The following is a 13,766-nucleotide window of genomic DNA, read 5'->3' on the forward strand; positions in this document are numbered from 1 at the left end:
TGTCTGTCAGCTTTTTACTTTCGTTTTAGGTTGTTTGCTGCAGTGTGTGTTTTAGTTTCATTTTCAGAGCTGGATAGCTGCAGTCACAGCCAAAAGGTATCTGAGTCTCTCTCTGTAACCTAAAAAATTGTAAATCGATCATTTGGTGATTTAAAACTAATAACTGCCCTCAGTAGTGACTTTAACCTAATGTGCTTCGTGTTAAAAGTTCTTTTTTAAGTCTTAATGATGTTGAAAGGACAGCTTAAGGATTACGAAGTGTTGAATTCTTTGGGGGTTGTATTTGAATTAATGGTTGCTAAGATGTTCACTGTATGTTTTAAAAAGGTTAACTTGAGTTAATATAATAAACATTGTTTTGCTTTAAAAAATACTTTTCCATTTCTGCTGCACCACACCTGTAGAGTGGGCTGCGTGCTCCCCATACCACAGTCCTTTAAAAGTTGTGGGTCAGGTGAACTCCATGATACACTTCGGGGTTCTCTAAACCCTGGCCCATAACAGTATGCTCACTGCCAACCCCGGCAGATAACTAACTCAGTACACATTGGGACCCTCGTAATTGTTGTAATTCAGGGAGTTTCAGCCTTGCACCAGGCTACCAGGGAATCTCGGAAACTGAACACCGACTCGGATTTGTGCAAGAAAGAATTCAGGTTTACATGGGAAATGACAGAACTCAGAATTAAAATCAAACAAATTCTCATCGCAAAATTTAATGCAATGTTTCACGGAGAGTCATATTAGTCCAACTTTCTTATTAATGAATCCTTCTTTATTTTACCAGTCACAGCTTCCTCTAAATATGTAAAGTGAACAATTTCTGGTCTGCCGCGAGTAATTCACATGAATAATACAAGGGGCAGCTTTTGATCTGTCCTGTGTTAAATTGTAATTAGAATCTTTATAATCCCTTGCCAATCTTGAGAGCAACTTGTGATACTTTGACTGTTTCCACTCAAGCTGCACAAGTAGCAACCATCAAATATCCCTTGCAATTCTTACTGTAGAAGAAGATGAAAATGAAATAGTAAGTACATCACCATTGCATCAGAAAGCTCGGGATGATATGAGATAGGGAGAGATGAGAACAGAGATCTAGGCCAAAGGCACAAAAAGATAGTCAGCTCAGAATGAAGAGTGCAGGGAGCTGGAGGGAGAGAAACTAGCTGATTTGAATAAAACAGTAGGCAGATCAGTGACACAGTTTGATGAATGGTAAGTACTTATCTGAAGACACGTCTCAAGTCTTTAGAATGACCCCCGTGACCCAGTCTTGGATTATGAAATAATGTAGGCATGGAACAGATTGAAAGTTTAGCAGTCTTCTCGTTCGTTTGAATCAAAACTCAATGAGAAGATAATATGGATGATAATGTTTAGCACAGGGCTAAATCGCTGGCTTTGAAAGCAGACCAAGGCAGGCCAGCAGCACGGTTCAATTCCCGTACCAGCCTCCCCGAACAGACGCCGGAATAGAACATAGAACATAGAAAATACAGCACAGAACAGGCCCTTCGGCCCACGATGTTGTGCCGAACCTTTGTCCTAGATTAATCATAGATTATCATTGAATTTACAGTGCAGAAGGAGGCCATTCGGCCCTTTGAGTCTGCACCGGCTCCTGGAAAGAGCACCCTACCCAAACTCAACACCTCCACCCAACACCAAGGGCAATTTTGGACATTAAGGGCAATTTATCATTGGCCAATTCACCTAACCTGCACATCTGTGGCGACTAGGGGCTTTTCACAGTAACTTCATTTGAAGCCTACTTGTGACAATAAGCGATTTTCATTCATTTCATTTCATGTGGATCAGCAGCGTTGTGTTATGCTGCTTCGTGTAGCATAAGCTGCTTCCTTGATGTATGCTTTGACAAAGGAAGCTCCAGACTATGAAATGAGCTCAACTTGTTTCTTGAACTATTAACACAGTTCTTAAATGAGTTTGACTCTCTGCTAATCTAGCTTTAGTAACTCAGTCTATCTTTACCAGCCTGCTCTAAGCCACGTGCTAGGTGTGATGCTGTTGATCAACCCTGATGTACTCACTAGATGTCTGTCTGTGGAAAGAGGCAGAGCGTGTGTGCCCTGTCCTTTTATATGGGTTGTGAAGTGCCCCCTTGTGGTAATGCCACCTCTGGGTGTCCTGATTACCCATTGGTTGTGTCCTGTTCTAATGACCCATTGGCTGTATGTCTGTATGTCATGACATCTCTGGTGCTCCCTCTGGTGGTTACTTAGTTGTAGTGTATTTACATTAACCTCTTGTGGATATACAGTGATGCATATCACCACAAGCAGCAGGAATCAATGAAACAAAAAAACAAACAGATCATGCCTAAAACAGTCGGCAGGTCAGGCAGCATCGAAGGAGGGAGAAACCTTTCAGGTCATCACCTTGTGTTCAAACACATCCACCTAAAAATGTTAACATAGATTCTCTCGTCACTGTTGCTGCCTGACCTTCTCAGCGAATTGATTGATTTGGTTTGATTAAATTTATTGTCATATGTACTGAAGTACAGTGAAAAGTATTTTTCTGCGGCCGAGGGAACGTACACAGTAATCGACAGAGTACATTGACAAATGGGACATCGACAAACAGTGATTGGTTATAGTGCAGAACAGGGGGTCAAACTGTGACTGGGCGAGAGCATCGGGCGTCGTGAATCGTGTTCTTACAGGGAACAGATCAGGCACAGCATTTTCTGTTTTAATTTCAGGCATCAGCATCTGTGTTAAAGCTACTATTCATACACTGAGCAAAGGGTGAATCAGAGCCTCTCTTTTTCTTAACACAGGTTAATTCAGAAAACCACAAGCACAGACTCCCCGGGTGGGATATAGCGGGGACCCTTAGCCGTGAGCGCAAATCCCATAATGGCCGCTAAATCTTGCGAGATGCCAAAACTGGGATTTGCGCCCGCGAGATTTCAGAAGGTGATCTTCCCGGACGGACCCCCCCCCCCCCCCCACCCGATGACGCGATCAGGTTCATGCCCACCAAGATCGCGAACCTGATTTGCATGAATTTGAATCCATCAGAGTATACTTAATATGGTTAACATTAATAAGAAAGTTAGACTAATATGACTCTCAGTGAAACATTGCATTAAATTTTGCGATTAGAATCTGTTTGATTTTAATTCTGAGTTCTGTCATTTCCAATGTAAACCTGAATTCTTTCTTGCACAAATCCGAGTCGGTGTTCAGTTTCCGAGATTCCCTGGTAGCCTGGTGCAAGGCTGAAACTCCCTGAATTACAACAATTACGAGGGTCCCAATGTGTACTGAGTTAGTTATCTGCCGGGGTTGGCAGTGAGTATACTGTTATGGGCCAGGGTTTAGAGAACCCCGAAGTGTATCATGGAGTTCACCTGACCCACAACTTTTAAAGGACTGTGGTATGGGGAGCACGCAGCCCACTCTACAGGTGTGGTGCAGCAGAAATGGAAAAGTATTTTTTAAAGCAAAACAATGTTTATTTTCTTAACTCAAGTTCACCTTTTTAAAACATACAGTGAACATCTTAGCAACCATTAATTCAAATTCAACCCCCAAAGAATTCAACGCTGCGTAATCCTTAAGCTGTCCTTTCAACATCATTAAGACTTAAAAAAGAACTTTTAACACGAAGCACATCAGGTTAAAGTCACTACTGAGGGCAGTTATTAGTTTTAAATCACCAAATGATCGATTTACAGTTTTTTAGGTTACAGAGAGAGACTCAGATACCTTTTGCCTGTGACTGCAGCTATCCAGCTCTGTAAATGAAACTAAAACACACACTGCCGCAAACAACCTAAAACGGAAGTAAAAAGCTGATAGACAGCCCAGCTCCACCCACATTCTGACATCACTGATAAACACCCATTTCTTAAAGGTACATTTCTTAAACACCCATTTCTTAAAGGTACTCTCACATGACACCTCCCCCAAGAGAAAAAAATAAACCATCAACTTCAAGATGGTTTCATTTTACGCCTTTTCACTATCCTTTAAGAAATGATGTGGAGATGCCGGTGTAGGACTGGGGTGAGCACAGTAAGAAGTTTTACAACACCAGGTTGAAGTCCAACAGGTTTGTTTCGATGTCACTAGCTTTCGGAGCGCTGCTCCTTCCTCAGGTAAATGAAGAAGTATGCTCCAGAAACATATATATAGACAAATTCAAAGACGCCAGACAATGCTTGGAATGTGAGCATTAGCAGGTGATTAAATCTTTACAGATCCAGAGATGGTTAACATCGCATCCTCAGCCCGTCGTTGAAAAATGGGAGCCAGGCTGTGGAGAGTGGGGAAGGAGGTGAGCACCACTGTCTCCGCTTAGCTCCAAGGAGTCCAAAGGAGCAAAGCCCACTGGCCAGCTCCGGAGAGGGGGAGGGGGTGGGGAGGGGGTTGGGTGTGTTCGGGATGGGGGTTACGTCTGGTGTGGGTTGTCCTGACGCCTGCGGCCTGTGATGCTCAAAGGCTCTTGCAGGGCTGTGTTAGTCTGATGTCTGTGACATGAATATATGGGGCAGTTGAAGCTGTGGGCCACATGAGGTGGAGGGAGGTGTGTGATGAGAGACAAGGGGCTGGGCCCAATGGGCTGGGTGGATGATACCCTGAAAGAAAAGGCAACATGGTGTCCAGCCTGGGGACGCCGGGTGGCAAAATCTCTGGAGTGGTTGCCTTAAGCGTAGAAGCATGACAACAATGAGATCCAGGAATGATGCAGCCTGAGTAAGAAGGCCCTTTTTGCATTTCCTTTCCCTGAAGGAGAAAGCAATTGTGCCCTCTAACATTACCGAGACTCATACTCGTCAAACTAATTGGCCCTTAACCCTTAAAGAGTTAACCCTAAATAACATGGGCAGCACAGTAGGTAGCACTGTTGCTTCACAGCTCCAGGGTCCCAGGTTTGAATCCCAATGATGCAATCAGGTTCACTGTCTGTGTAGAGTCTGCACGTTCTCCCCGTGTCTGCGTGGGTTTCCTCCGGGTGCTCCGGTTTCCTCCGACAAGTCCCGAAAGGCGTGCTGAATTCTCCCTCTGTGTACCAGAACAGGCGCCGGAATGTGGCGGCTCGGGGATTTTCACAGTAACTTCATTGCAGTGTTAATGTAAGCCTACTTGTGACAATAAAGATTAGTAAAAAAAACATCAGCTGCCCACAGTCTCAAAGTCAAGGAAAGTTAAGCCTTGAATACTCAGGGTACAAGGCTTAACTCTTGGGTGCATGGAATCGAGGAGCACTTGACTTGCTTATATGCCAGACCCCAACACCTGCCAATGAAGATCCATTGACCCCCAAGGCGGACCTCGCCATCCAGTTGGCCCTGCCCATTAGGGATGTGCAAGCAGATAAAGCTCCTGTCATAATCCCGATTGGAATAAAGAATAAGGAAGGGGAGACCAGGATAGAAGGCCAAAGGCGACTGTAACTGGACGAGAGCATAGCCCGGGTCCGGTCACGCAATCGAGATGGGAGGGCACCTGAGCTGTGAGTGAGCTATAGCCACTGGATAAGGTTTGGGACTGGCAGCTTCCAGGCCCAGAAGGATATACCCTGAGGTCTTGGCTGATGTCACTGGTGCGAAGGCCAGAGACCGTAGCAGATGCCTGATACAACAAGACTCATAGTGCCACCCATTGAGTGTTGGGAAAAGCATTGGCCTCCTGAAGATGCACTTCCGCTGCCTTGACAGGCCCGTTGGAGCCTTACAGTACAGTCCCCAGAGGGTCTCCTGCATCGTGGTGGTTTGCTGCGTCCTACATAACCTGGCTCTGCAGCCGGGCGGTGGCCTTCATGAGGAAGAAATAAATGAGTGGCACATGTTGGATGAGGAAGACATTGGAATGGGAGTTGAGGAAGAGGCTGCTATGAGCCGGAGGATGGATTCCAGGGTGGGGAGAGGGTGCGCATCGGCAGGAGGGCGAGGTAAGCCTTCTGCTTCTTGAGTAGGGCCAGCATGTTTTCCTACAGCGCAGTGGCTCCTCACCATTCTCCCACAGGCCCACCATGCTCTCAGTGTAGGCCCACTCTGCTCCTCCCCTGCAGGCTCTATGGCTCTCTCCTCTCACAGGGTCAGGATGCTCAATTCGGGCATCCCTTCACCCATTTTCTCTCACTCGTGGCGGTTGTTGGTGAGCTTCTACTGCAGGAACACAAATGGGGCTATGTGAGCAGAATACGCTGGAGGCGAGGTGTCATGTCGTTCAAGTCTTTCTATATTATATTGACCAGTGGGCGATGGTCGGTCTCGACGGTGAATTGGGGAAGGCCGTACACATAATCATGAAACTTGACGACACCGGTCAACAGGCTCAGGCACTCCTTTTCTATCTGCGTGTAGCGCTGTTCCGTGGGGATCATGGCGTGTGACGCATATGCAACGGGGGCCCATGATGAGGCCTCATCATGTTGCAGGAGCACTGCCCCAATGCCAGATTGGCTGGCATTGGATGAAATATTTGTCTCTTTTGCTGGGTCAAAAAAGGCTAAGACCGTGGCCGTGGTGAGTTTGGTTTTGAGTTCTCTCCATTCGCGCTCGTGCGCAGGAAGCCATTGGAAGTCTGTCGTCTTCCTGACCAGGTTCCTGAGAGCCGTGGTGTGAGAGGCGAGGTTAGGGATGAACTTCCCTAGGAAGTTGACCATGCCCAGAAATCGGAGGACCGCCTTCTTGCCCTCTGGCATTTTCATGGCTGTGATAGCAGCCACCTTGTCCGCATCCGGCCGCACACCCAACTGGGAGATGTGGTCCCCTAGGAACTTGAGTTCCGTCTGACCAAAGGAGCATTTGGATCTGTTGAGGCATTGGCCCTGCTCCCGTATGCATTTGAACACGCGCTGGAGGCGACTGACATGCTCCTGCGGGGTGGTGGACCAAATGATTATGTCGTCGACATAGACGCAAATGCCTTCAATGCCTTCCATCATTTGTTCCATGATCCTGTGGAACACTTCTGATGCCGATATGATCCCAAATGGCATCCTGTTGTAACAATATCTGCCAAAGGGGGTGTTAAAGGTACACAGTTTCCTGTTGGATTTCCCAGAATCCTTTTGTGGCATCAAGTTTGGTGAAGAACTTGGCGCGAGCCATCTCGCATGTGACCTCTTCGCTCTTGGGAATTGGATAATTCTCCCTCATGATATTGCGATTCAGATCCTGGGGATCACTGCAAATTCTCAGCTCGCCGGAAGGTTTTTTTACGCACACCAGGAACTGACCCAGTCGGTTGGTTCCATGACTCTGGAAAGCACTCCTTGGTCTTGGAGGTCCTGCAGCTGCTGCTTGAGGCGGTCCTTGAGGGGTGCTGGGACTCTGCGAGGTGCATGCACCACAGGCGTGGCGTTCTGTTTGAGTAGGATCTTGTAAGTATGTGGGAGCATGCCCATGCCTTCGAAGACGTTGCGGTGCTGGTCGATGATGGCGTTGAGTTGTGCCCTGAAGTCAGTGTCCTGAAAGGCAGGCGTGTCATCAGGAGAGAGAGAGCGAACTCTTTGAACGAGGTTCAACAGCTTGCACACCTGTGCGCCAAGCAGGGAGTCCTTCGAGAAGCCCACAATCTCGAAAGGAAGGATGGCTTTCTGTGACTTGTGTGTCACTTCAAGTTGGCATGAGCCGGTAGCAGGAATAATGTTGCCATTGTAGTCCAATGGCTGGCAGACCGATGGAAGGATCGCTGGTGACACGAAGGCTTTGGAAAGCAGACCACGCCATGAGATTGGCAGAGGCACCAGTGTCCAGGCGAAATCGTATTTGGGACCAGTTGACCGTCAGGATGGCACACCACTCATCGTCTGGATCGATGCTGTATACCGACAGCGGCTGGTGTCTTTGCTTCGGGGACAGCCTGTTTTTCGTGACGACACCGACTCGAAAAGGCGCCTTCGGGTCCTCGGTGTCACTGCTGTGTGTGAGGTCGGAATCGGACTCGGTGACCGTGGGTTGAATTGCCCAAACATTCCTGCGAGGCTGGCTGAAGCGATGGGAGTTGGCAGGCTGTGCTGCTCGACATAAGGCAGCATAGTGGCCAAGTCTTCCACATCGTAGACATTGTCGAGATTTTGCGGGGCATTGCCGCTTTAAATGGGCGGAGCCACAGTTGCCGCACGTCGTGACGTCAGCACATTCGCTGCGCCACCGCGCATGTGCGGTGCGGTCGTGCGTGGTGCGCGCCTGCGCATTACGTTCCTCAACGTCGCCGTCCTCTCGTCTGGTGCGTACAAGCGCGGGAGTCCGCGAAAAGCGTGCAAAATGGCTGCCCTCATCCAGGCTGAGGCCCTGGAGGTGCTCAATCACTTGGACCCGTTCCGCCTCGTGGGGGGACCTTGCCGCGCCATTTCAGCCGCTTGTCTATGGGAATGCCGACTTGTGGCATTTTCATGTAAGACACAGGTCTCGATGGCGGTCGCTAGGGTGAGTTGCTTTACTTTGAGGAGCTGCTGACGTAGGGGGTCCGACTGAACACCAAAAATGATCTGGTCGCGTATCATAGAGTCGGAGGTGGGCCCGTAGCTGCACGATTGCACAAGGATGCGGAGGTGCGTGAGAAAGAATTGGAAAGGTTCGTCCTTACCCTGCAAACGCTGCTGGAACGCGTAGTGTTCAAAACTTTCATTCACCTCTACGCTGCAGTGAGTGTCAAACTTGAGGAGGACCGTCTTGAACTTCGTCTTATCTTCATCATCTGCGAAGGTGAGAGAGTTGAAAATGTGGATGGCATGGTCCCCGGCCGTGGAGAGGAGAAGAGCAATCTTTCTGGTGTCCGAGGCGCCCTCCCTGTCCATGGATTCGAGGAAGAGCTGGAAGCGCTGTTTGAAAATTTTCCAATTGGCACCAAGGTTGCCGGTGATGCGGAGCGGTGGCGGCGGGTTGATGTTGTCCGTGTTGCAGGATGACGGAATGCTGGCGGAAGGCAGATCACTTGCAGGTAGGTCTAAGAAGTGCTAGTATCCAACCACTCCTGGTATCATCATGATGTGTTGGGTGTTCTGGATCACATACAGGTCACCAACACTTGAAATAGTGCAACACTATTTTATTGAATCATTATCTGTTTAAACGTACTTAGACTGTGGGTTACTACGATACTAGCTTTAACTAAAGACCTCTGCCTTGTCCTAACCAGTCAATGCACTCAGCACATGGTGAATGTCTGTGTTGCAGGCTGTGAACTCTGTCCTCCTAGCTTGGTGCAACTCGAATGAGTGTGAACTCTGATGCTCCCTGTCTTTATAGTGCGTGTGCTCTCACTGGTGATTGGCTGCGGTGTTGTGTGTGTTGATTGGTCCCACTGTGTGTCCATCAGTGTGTGTCTGCACCATGAAAAACTGGTGTATATTATGACAGCCATATCAACTGCCTGGACACGTGCATGAGTCTCAGCAGTCAGTGTACTCTTTACTGTTCTCCTTAATAACTTCCCAAGCCGAAGGTCAACATTTTACACTTCCTCCCACAAAAATATTATGAAACCTGCTGCAATTGAAAGCTCATCACAATGGTTTGCTTGAGAGGCGCCACTGAAATCAATCAATTTTATATCCTAAGGGTCACTCAAAGATCAGCACATATTTAATTTTTTAAAATGTTATGTTCACCCGTAAAATGTCCTGGACCTTGAGATGTTTCACCACAGTGCTCAGTTCTAAGACATCAAAATTTCCATTCTGTCTTATCTGTTTGCTCAGCCAGTTCAATTTGGCCAATTGGAGTTCGTCACTGCTCCGTCTCATCTTTGGAAGCATCTGCTTATTTTGTATGGACCTGGCCCAATTGAGTGTGATAGGATAACACTTTCTGATGATTCCAGGGAAACTATTGGAGAAAATTCTCAAGGTGAAAATGAATCTCCACTTGGAGAGGCAAAGGTTGATGAGGGATAGTCAGCATGGCTTTGTTAGAGGGTGGTCTTTCCTCACAAATTTGATTAAATTTTCCGAGGAGCTGATCAGGTGTGTAGATGAGGGTAGTGCAGTTGATGTAGTTTATATGGATTTCAGCAAAGCCATTGACAGGGTCCTACTTGGGAGACTGATAAAGAAGGCAAATGTACATGGGATCTAGGATGACTTTGAAAATTGGTTCCAAATCTGGCTTCGTGGCAGGAAACAGAGGGTGGTGGTAGAAGGCTGTTTTTGTGACTGGAGACCGGTGTCCAGGATCAATGCTAGGTCCCTTATTGTTCATGATACATATATAAACAATATCGATGAGAATGTGAGGGGTGTGATCAATAAGTTTGCGGATGACGCAAAGATTAGCAGGGTTTTTAATTGTGAAGAAGCTCTTCGGTTTCAGGAAGATATAAATGGGTTGGTCAGGTGAACAGATCACTGGCAGATGGAATTTAACCATGAAAAGTGTGAGCTGCCTCACGGGGCCGAGGTCCCAGGTTCGATCCTGGCTCTGGGTCACTGTCCGTGTGGAGATTGCACATTCTCCCCGTGTTTGTGTGGGTTTCAAAGTTGTGCAGGGTAGGTGGATTGGCCACGCTAAATTGCCCCTTAATTGGAAAAAATGAATTGGGTACTCTAAATTTATTAAAAGAAAGTGTGAGTTGGTGCACTTTGGAAGGAGTAACACGAGAAGGGAGTATTCAATGAATGGCAGGCCACGAGGAAGCTCAGAGAAACAGAGGGATCTTGGGTGCTTGTCCACAGATCCCTAAAGGCAGTAGGACAGGTTAATAAGGTAGTTAAGATGTTATTTGGGACACTTACCTATATATATATTTTTTACTTTTCTGAGTTACCAAGCCAGGGCTCAGAGTGTGGGTCAGGGGCGAACCCCTAATCCAGCTCCTCGCCTGTTCCAAAAAACTAATTCAAATTGAATCCAATTCATGGTCCCCAGAAGAGAGACATACCAGATCTGAACCAAAGGCTCAATCTACAGACACTTGATCTTAGCCAAAAGGCCGAGAAGCGATGACACTTACCTATATCAGTTGTTACTCAGATTATAAGAGCAGGGAGGTTATGTTGAAGTTGCACAAAACTTTGGTTTTGACCCACCGATCGGCCACGTACCCGAGCCTCAACCCCCGCACAGTAAATCGCCGGCCGCCTCTCAGGCCCCCCCCCCCCCCCCCCCCCCCCGGCCTCCAATCTGCCCGCCCCCGAACAGGGCGGCCATGGTTTGAGTTTGCAGCCGTCACGCCAGCATCCCGACCGGCAATAGGTGGTTAGTTCCACGCCGTCGGGAACTCGGCCGGTTGGGAGCGGAGGATTGCTGGGCATGCCTCTGGCCTCCCGACGGCGCGGCGTACTCCTCGGTCACGCCGATGTTCGGGGCCCGGAGAATTGCCGAACCGGTGCCGGGCCCGATTACGGCGTGAAAGTGGATTCTCCGCGCCGGGTCCGGCCGCGATTTTGCCGCGGGGCTGCGAAGAATCCAGCCCAGGGTGGTTTGGTTAGAGTAGAGAATGCTGAAGGGGGAACCTGATTGAGGTGTATAAGATTATAAGGGGTACGGACATGATGGTGAGGAAGCAGCTGTTCCCCTTAGTTGAAGGGTGAATAACAAGGGGACATAAATTTAAGATGAGGAGGTTTAGGGGGCATTTGAGCAAAATTATTTTACCCAGAAGGTGGTGAGGGTCTGAAAGGCACTGCCTGGGAGGGTAGTAGAGGCAGGAACACTCACAACCGTTAAAGAGTATGTGGATGAGCATTTGAAATACTTTAACATTCAAGGTTATGGGCTAAGTGCTGGAAAGTGGTATTAGTGTAGACTTAGCGTAGTTTTGTTGGTGCAGACTTGATTGGCCGAAGAACCTCTTCTGTACCGTATGACTCTATTAATAAGATTGTTCATGCAAACTAACATCAGACCCATACTGTTTTATTTCCAGTCCCACATATGCAAAGGCCCCAGGGGTTTGACTCTCACCCATAAATTCTGTTCTAAACCTGTCAGTGACATTGTTTTGAAAATAGTATCACCCTGCAGGAAGTTGTCCACATTCATCATGAAGATGCCCGAGGGTTTCCTGCCATTTGCGGCAATAAAACATGGCGGGATCTGCTTTCATTTGGGGAAACCTCACATTAACAACACTGGTCTAACTGAAATGTATTGTACACTGGAAGCATTATTCAAATCAGAAGCACCATTATTTAACCTTCAAAGTCTTCCCCCTACTAATGGAACCTCCTTATTAGGCTCGAGAAACACTTCCCTGTGGAGCTCATCCCCCTCCAGAAATGCAGCTTTTATGCCTATTGATTTACATTTTGAAACGGGCCAAAAGGCTCTAAAAATTACCATTCCTGCTGTGTGAAAGTCCACTCTGAACTCTTTATCTGCTAAGCATTCTTCAAAGCCCTGGGCCATTAGCCTAGCCTTGGCCTTGTAAGTTCTATTCATTAGAATCTTTCATGAGCCGATCCACCATGTGACAATATTGACTGACCCCTGTTCCTGGTCAATGATAAGCCCCCAGGATGTTGATAGTGGTAGATTCAGCGATGATAAGGCCACTGAATGTGAGGGGGAGACTGTCATAATATACACCAGTATATCATGGTGCAGACACACACACTGATGGACTCACAGTGGGAGCAATCAACACACACAACACCGCAGCCAATCACCAGTTAGAACACACGCACTATAAAGACAGGGGGCATCAGAGTTCCCGCTCATTCGAGCTGCAGCTAGCTAGGAGGACAGAGCTCACAGCCTGCAGCATAGACATTCACCATGTGCTGAGTGCATCGACTGGTTAGGACAAGGCAAAGGTCGTTAGTTAAAGCTAATATCGTGTTAACGCACAGTGAGAGTATGTTAAACAGTTAATGACTCAATAAAATAGTGTTGCACTATTTCAAGTGTTGGTGACCTGTATGTGTTCCACAGATCCAGAGCGCCCAACACAACAGAGACAAGTTGGATTCTGTCTTGATGAAGATGGTCATTGCCTGGTACTTGTGTGGCACAAATGTTACTTGCCATTTACCAGCCCAAGCCTAAACATTGTTCATGACTTGCTGCACCTGGGCACAAACTCCTTCAGTTCCTGAGGAGTCATAAATGGTGCTGAACACTGTTCAATCATCAGAAAATATCCCCACTTCTGACCTTATGGTGCAGGGAAAGTCATTGACGAATTAGCTGAAGATAGATGGGCCTAGGACACAACTCCGAGGTATTCTTACAGTGTGGGCGATACAATCCTCACAGTCGGGATTGGTCAGGTTTCCCCATTGCAATTCTACTGGGAAACTGTGGCAGAATCGCTTCAAAATTGTGTTGATGGTTAAAACCCACTATTTCTGCCATTTCTCTGCTGGTTCTCTCAGGGCTGGATTCTCCCGCGCCGCCCGCCCAAGAACACCATGGGCGAGATGCCGACAATGGAAACATCCATTGATCTCGGGCGGGATTCTCCTCAGTCTCTGCTGGTGGAAGACTACTTGAATCTTAGAAGAACATGGCCTCCTCCACATAAAGAGAAGATTAAAAAGATTTACTTCTTTTTTTCATGACAGCCTCCTGAAATCTCTTTAAGGAGTTCTGGTTAAGGCTGAGTTACAAACTAAAATCTGAGCCTGGGTAACTTGTTTTATGGAAAGGTCCATGGAGAGGCAGTAGGCCCCTCAGCAATGGATAATCATGTCAGCTCTCGGGCAGGCAACAGATATTACCTGACCAAATGTAGGGTTGGATGTCATTTATTGAATATGCATCGCAAAATTGGCCATTCGGGACCGTTTTTTCCAACCAGAAACTAGCCACAGTGAGGATCGATTTCTACCCCTGGTTT

At 47.5% G+C, this 13,766-nt stretch overlaps 1 protein-coding gene and 1 non-coding gene across 3 annotated transcripts in view; one reads left to right on the forward strand and one right to left on the reverse strand.

Moving 5' to 3' along the window:
• LOC140387024 (contactin-associated protein-like 5) overlaps positions 1–13,766 on the forward strand; it is a 1,394,308-nt gene that overhangs the window by 778,860 nt on the left and 601,682 nt on the right. The gene's annotated exons all lie outside the window — the stretch shown is intronic.
• Positions 10,735–10,928, reverse strand: LOC140408095 (U2 spliceosomal RNA). Its single transcript, XR_011940021.1, has one exon. It is a non-coding gene; the product is annotated as a U2 spliceosomal RNA (small nuclear RNA).

This window comes from Scyliorhinus torazame, chromosome 2 (assembly GCF_047496885.1).
Source record: "Scyliorhinus torazame isolate Kashiwa2021f chromosome 2, sScyTor2.1, whole genome shotgun sequence".
In the NCBI taxonomy this organism is placed as follows: Eukaryota; Metazoa; Chordata; class Chondrichthyes; order Carcharhiniformes; family Scyliorhinidae; genus Scyliorhinus; species Scyliorhinus torazame.